Here is a 7,194-nt window from a genome sequence, read left to right on the forward strand (position 1 = left end):
ATTCTCTTTTACAAAGATGAGCAAAAATTTCAGAAGCCGTCTATTTCAGAAGTGTTATCTACTAGTATTCAAGATTTTTTTATCAGAATTCACAGTGATTTCTGTAATACTGCAGTCATCACATCTGATTACATTGATTGATATCACAGTGTAACATTTGATACAGCTCTGTCACATCTCGTTTTGGATTGACCAAATCACATCTGCTAAACTGTGTGAAAGAAAGGGATCAGTGAGTTTTGGTCTAAGGGGAGCTTTGTCTTCAGAGTTACTTGAGGCCTTTTCCACTTGGTTCTTATGAGCACAATGTCATCAAACAAGACAAAAGAGTGAGTCTATTGTCATTATAAAAGATCCAATGTCTCTTCTCTCCATAAATGTATTAGTCGTGTTGCCTGTAATTGCTGGAATAGTGCAAGGGGTGAGCTGGGTATCTGATCATTCCCTCACAATTTTCCAGTGGCAATGACATCTAAATCATCCTCCTTGGGTCTTTGCCTCCTTATCTGCAGCAGGGTTTCCCCCACGTGTTCCCCTGACAGCCCTTTCAGCTCCTCACCCTGCTCCAAGTTCTGCCTCCCCAATCATCTCCCTGGAGAACCAGGTCTCCTCCTCCAGGCATCCCAGGGCCTTTTCTAGCTCAGGACTGCCCAAAGGCTTCACCACTTCCTCACCTTTGTCTTTGCAATTCAAAAAGTAGATCTGTTAACATTACAGATCGATGTTTTCTGTGGCTGACTCACTTGGAGACTTTTGGTATTCTCCTGGCACTAGTTCATGTTGTTTCTTTTCGTGTTTCATCCCCCTTCAACAGTCTGTTAGTTTGGTCTGTGTAGAACAGAAGATTAGTCAAGTGAACACAACAGTATTTGTACCAACAACATACAGCAATCTCCTCTTTCCTCCCCAGTTACCCATGTAGTATTTTAGGATATGAAATGTTCATTTTTCAAGCACCATTTTGAGATTTGCTATTTAATTTCAGGAGCTATACGATGATCAAGTCTATTAAATAACACTCAGCTGAGAATGTTCCCATTTCATATCTTGATTCCTGAAAGGTTTAGGGCTATTGTTCAGTTTCCTGTTTCTGGTAATTTCAGTGTAACTGTACATGGTACATAAAATTAGTTGTTAAACAGCAGCTCCAGGCATTAGAATTAAACAGCTCTGGGGTCCCCTGCTAAAGGACATGGAGCTGTTAGAAAGAGCTCAGAGGAAACCACAGAGGTGATCAGGGGCTGGAGTAGCTCCCTTATGCAGACAGAGAGAGCTGGGGCTCTTCAGCCTGGGGAAGGGAAGGCTGCTGGGAGAAGCTGCCCAGAGGAGCTGTGGATGCTCCATCCCTGGAAGTGCTCAGGGCCAGTTGGATGGAGCTTTGAGCAGTCTGGTCTGATGGAAGGTGTTCCTGTCCATGGCTGGGGTAGGAACCAGATGACTTTTAAGATCCCTTCCAACCTAAACCCTTCTATCATTCTGTGATTCTAACATTTATTTAATGGGGCTAAGGCCAAAGATGTAAATAAAAATATATTTTGAAAGACTAAGAATTTTAATTTCTTGCTAATCCTGTGGCGTATTAATAAAACCTGACATTAAAAATTTAATTTAAATACAGCACTAGGAGCCTCATCTTTCAAATATCTGTGTACTCAAAAAGGAGAAAGAGCCATTCCTTCAAAGAGCAATCCAGGTCACCTAGGACAGGCTGGGCCCCCAACCTTCCGTTTTACCTTTGAACTGAGGCTTCACCTGTGAAGAAGCAACAGCAAGTTTACAGAGAAGATGGATTAATTACCTGGATCTGTGGTCTTTTGTTCCAGCTGAGTATCAGGAGTGCTGTGTTTGCAGTGTCAAAGATGAACACATTTATTTAGGGATCTTTCTAACAAGTTGTTAATGGATGTTAGTGACAATTTGATGTCTATGCTGACATTGTTTTGAGAATCTCATCCCAAGAGATTTGAACAGAAAATCTAGAAACCTTTTTTTTTTTTTTTTTTTTAATACAAGGACTCTTGTTTCCTGAAGTATTTTTATTACTTCCTCTCACTACTTGTTTGGGCAATCAAACTCCTCCCTTTCAGAAGTGAATGAAAACAGATTGGGCAGCACCTGAATGAATTAAATTTTTTGGGTCTGTGGCTGCCTTTAGGAAACTCTTTTCATTAAAAGTGATTTGCATACTACCAAACTGTATTCCTTATAAGTGTCAAAGCTGATTTGAAGCACAGGGCTGATGGGCAAAAATCAACAAAATTGCTAAGGAAGAGTTAATAAGGTCAAACAAATTAGTTGATCAGTCTTTAAAGAAATCTTTCTGGACTAGTTTTCTGTTTGCTCAGGAATTCAGGCAAACCTATTCTTCACGCAAGTCTTACTTTTTAATTCATCACATTTATTTTTGCACAGAAGCAATATTGAAGATTGAATTTAAGCAATCACTTTAGCCTTTTCCACTGGGTTAGGTAATGCAAAGAAATTACTCTATGAAGAGTGTAAAGCTTATCCACCTTTTCCTTACTGTGTCACTCTCTCATGACACCTTGTTGTATGCTTTGTCCTGTTATTAATATTCATGGTTTTATTACAGTAACAGCACTTTATTCAGAAGATCTGATTTATGCAAGCAAGTTTTTAAAAACTTGATCTCTCCCATTGACTGTGTGGGGTGGCTGGGAAAGGATAGGAACATTTCAATCCCTGGAGCAGGTGACATAAGTTTATTGCTGGCATTTTCCTTTATGATGACAGGGACCTCTGCAGCCGGTGAAGGTAGAGGCAGCCAGGTTCCACTTTTGCAAGAAGATTCTGGGGATTGTAGAGATCACCTGCCCCAAAAACCCCTGAGAGACAGGGGCACAAGTGTGGACTCAGACTCTGCACAGCATAATTCTACATCTTACCCTCCAAAAGGCTTCTAAAATTCATTTTGAGTTTACAGGGCAAAATTGCATGAAAAATTGTTGTTACGTGTGCATGGTGGAGAAGGGAGAGTAGAGAAAAAGGTGTCAAAATACCAAAAGATGAACCAAATGCAAGTTGTCACAGATCTATCCAAAACCACTAAGGCTGGCTCTGGCAGCTGGCTAAACTCAATATTTGTACTATTCAAAGTATTTCCTAGGGTAATTATGGAGAACTACAAGGAAATACTGTATTTTGAGCCAGATATGCTGGGAGGTAATGAGTGCTTCCTTTGAAGCTGGTTTCAGTTTCAGCACTCAGTACCTGGCAGGATCTGGCCTGTGTGGAGAGCTCATTTGTCTTGAATCACACTGACATGACAATATATGACACACACAAAGATGGAAAGAAAAATCCATCGAATACAGAGGCAACTCTGCTGACTTCAATGGTATGTCACACATCTGAATCAGGCTGCGCTTGCTCTTGAGGCTGTAAAGATAGGCTGCATTTAAAGGAAACAGATTACAGAAAATCAAGTAGAAAACAGAACAAAAGTCTTTGTTATAATTAAGAAGTAAATTTTTTCCCCAAAAAATAGAAATTCAGCAATATTTTTCTGCAATTGTTTCTACCAAAGCAAAATGAAATAAAAATAGTTTTTATTTTAGATGTCTATTACTTTTTTCATTCAGCATTTAGGGAGTGAAGACCGAAATGTCTTGGAATTTTATTGATAGTGACTTCTGTCTTTTTTGACACAAAAGTTTGAGACTGATACAAATGTATCCATCTATGTTCAGTATCCCTGAAAAAGGCATTAAACCAAAGGAAACTCCCTCTCCTATTTCAGTAGTAGTATAGTACAAGGAGAAGAATTATGTAATTTACAATATAATCAAGTGCTATCGGCTTTCTCCCATGCACACTGCAAATTGTTCTCTCAGAAATATGCTACATCTTAACATTTTTGCAAACTCAGTTACACTTTTCTGGCCAGAACCTCGTACATCTTATTTGATGAGAAAGACATTCATTCTCATGAATATCATGTAAAATTCATTAACATCTCTATGAAATTGCTGTCAGTGGTGTAAGGAACTGACAATAAGTGAATAACATTAATTGGAAGCGTTTTGGGCATTTTTCATCAGGATTTTGGTGTTGATATTAATATCTAAATTAATAATGTATTTAATAAATATAATTGGAAATAATATCAGAAAGTTTTTAATTATACAATGTATGTTTGAATAAATTAATAAATAAATAATTGGGAACTGTATTGTAATACAAATATTATGTGTGTGTATCTTTTAGATAACACTTTTCTTTAGAATTTCCCAAACTTTAGACTTTCTCCAAAAAATAGATTTGGCATCATGATTCCCACTCTAAAGGTAGGGAAATTTGGTATTTAGAAAAGGCCTCAATGAATATTCTTTGAAAATCTCAAATTACTGCATGAAGAATTCTGGAAATGATTTAGCATCATGACTAAATTAAAAAAATTTAAAACAACAACAACAAAAAAATGGTATCTGTTCCCATAATCTTATTAAGTAAGTGAACTGCAGGGAAAATTCAAGAGCAGTGTTGAGGACCTTTTATCAACATAATCCTCTTTCCATCAAGAAGCCCCTCACATTCTTGCAATTCTCAAAAGAAACATTTCATTTATATCACTGGTAAAATGCTTTATTTTACAAAGATTTTGTTTTTCAGTTCTCTGGCTGAATAATTGATCTGAGAGGGGCGAAACCTTTCAATTAAATAACTTGAAATGCTAAAAAAATCTTTGAGAGTTCCTGATTTTAATTCACACCCTTTCAGATGAGGCAATGTGCCACTGGGCGTGCATTCTGCTGCGCCCAAATTGGAATGTCAAAATATATACATGCTTAACGTGGGATTCTCTCGGAACAGAAGTTGACTTTAGGACTTTACAAGCCAACATCAGCTGTGAGAGGGCACTGGGAGGAACAGACTACCCACTTGTGGGGCCCACAGCATCTGTTCCCATGACCTGTTCCCAGCTCTCAGCAGTGCTGGCATCCAGCAGCCCTGCAGCGAGGGGAGAGCTGCAGATGGTCACTCTGTGGTGGGCCATATCCCGGCTCTTCCTCTCCAGTATCCAGCCCCCAGCTCCTGGGACAGATTCCACGGCGCTGCAGGAAGGGTTAAATACGAGCAGCACAGCAGTTAGGGACACTGGAGTGCTTTCCTGTCACCTTTCGTGCTTGCAGCCAGCGCCCTGAGGTTCTCTCCCAGCTCTGCCCACCCTGCCCCATGCCAGTCCTGAATAACATATATTTTGATACGCCACAGACTGAGAATTCCCTTGCAAAAATACCTCCCTTCTGTATGGAAAAAACACAGTGAACCTTCAAGTTCAAGAGTATATCAACTTAGTCAGCCAAATCCCACCCCTCATCCCTTTCTAAATTCAGTAATTCTGTAACTTCCCATGCCATCTTTTCATTGCTTTTGGCTTGGTTCTCTTCCCCCACACCCTTTCATCACTGAGCATTACTGATTAACAAAACTCTATGTGATTTTCTCTCAATCTTTGTCACTAAGGACTACTTCTGCAAGGTTCTGCAGACAACTGTGTAAACTTTTGAGAGTTTATTCCTCCCTGCATGTGCAATGAATTACTCCACAACCCTAGACTGCTCTTTCATATCCAAGGTGCTATGGGCTGTAAAAGGACACAGAAGTCCTTGAGAAGGAAAGATCCAGAGATCTGATAGCATCTGAGTGAAATACTCCCTGCCCCTTACAAGCATTTTTCCAGTGCACACAAACCTATTTGGACTGATCTGAAGAGGCCTGGCACTGGATTTCACATTAGGTACCCTTCCTGTATCCCTATATTGCACTCTGGTTCCTAGGGTGGAAACTAAAAATACCATAATCATTACTAGCTAATCTAATTTAATTTATTATTTTGTTAAATTTCTCTCCCTTTTCCAGTTCTTTTTCCCAAAGAAAACACATTGTTATTAAAGGTAATCTACTAACACAGATACTGCTCTTTCCACCAGTAAATATGAGATTCAAATATATTTCGTGAGTCCACCTTGACAGATGAAACAACAATAATCACTTGGCATGACCCCTTTCCTTTAAAAACAGAATAAAAACTAGAAAGCTTTTGTATTTATATAAACATATGGATAATGCATTAATATGGTCAGAGGTTCTGACACAGATCCCAGCTCTGCTGTGAAATGGATGACCATACTGTGTTATGCTCCTTAGGACAGGCTCATCATAAAGTGTGTTTGACATCACAGTCTGGTCAAGTTCTCCATCTCTACATGGTAAGAACAACAAAGTTGTGGTATTTAGGTCTCAACCCACAGCTAGCCATCTCCTCCAGCTGTACAATGACAGCTTCACCTCTCTTAAGGATAAAGTTACAGTACTAGATCTGGTTGTAAGATTTTGGTGTTAGCTGTGCCCATATAAGTACCAAAGGGAGCTCTTAGCTTATCCAGTGGAAACCATTATTTTGTGACAAGGGTGGATCAGACTCAGTTATATAAGCAAGAAGGGTAATGTTGTTGCAGAAGACAATAAGCAATTTTTGGGGAATAATGTCTAGTTTCAACACTAGTTTCAACACATGCCTTTATTTTCCGAACTAATGAAGCCTTCTTGTTTAAAAACATCCAGGATTACAGTACTGTGACTAAAACAATAGGGAGAGCAATACCTTCCTACATATACCTTCCTACATGTATGGACAAGTCAGGTGATATTCAAGAAACAGTTTAAACAGTGGAATGTGAAAAACCTACTTGGGAAATCAATACATTAATGTGGGACCCTTTTAGACAGGAATACGAATTGAAGTTAGGAAACAAGTAGAGAATCGTGGTCTCTGTTCAATGCAGGTTATAAAAGATTTTCACATGGATAGCCCATCCTAATAAACTGAGTTCTTGTTTATTTCTGATGCATTCAACCAAGATTGAAAGTGAGTTGAAATATTTCCACTCTTTTATGTCCTCTCCTGAAAGACAGCTTAAGAAGAATTTATTTAAGTACCAAAGCAGAAAAAAAAATAGTTGTAATGGCTTTCTAACAGCAATGGAGTTGAAAGCCTAACTCATTGTTACTATATCCAAAGCATTTTAAAAGTACAAGCAAGGAATGCATCTCTATCATCTGAGTTTAATACAAAATCATGTTCCTCTCCTGTCACACACAGGATTTGTTATAGATTTTATCTGCAATAAAAGCTATGTCAGTAGTGCCACATAATACATTTGTAAAGGT

The sequence above is a fragment of the Melospiza melodia genome, chromosome 11 (genome assembly GCF_035770615.1).
Source record: "Melospiza melodia melodia isolate bMelMel2 chromosome 11, bMelMel2.pri, whole genome shotgun sequence".
Lineage (NCBI taxonomy): Eukaryota > Metazoa > Chordata > Aves > Passeriformes > Passerellidae > Melospiza > Melospiza melodia.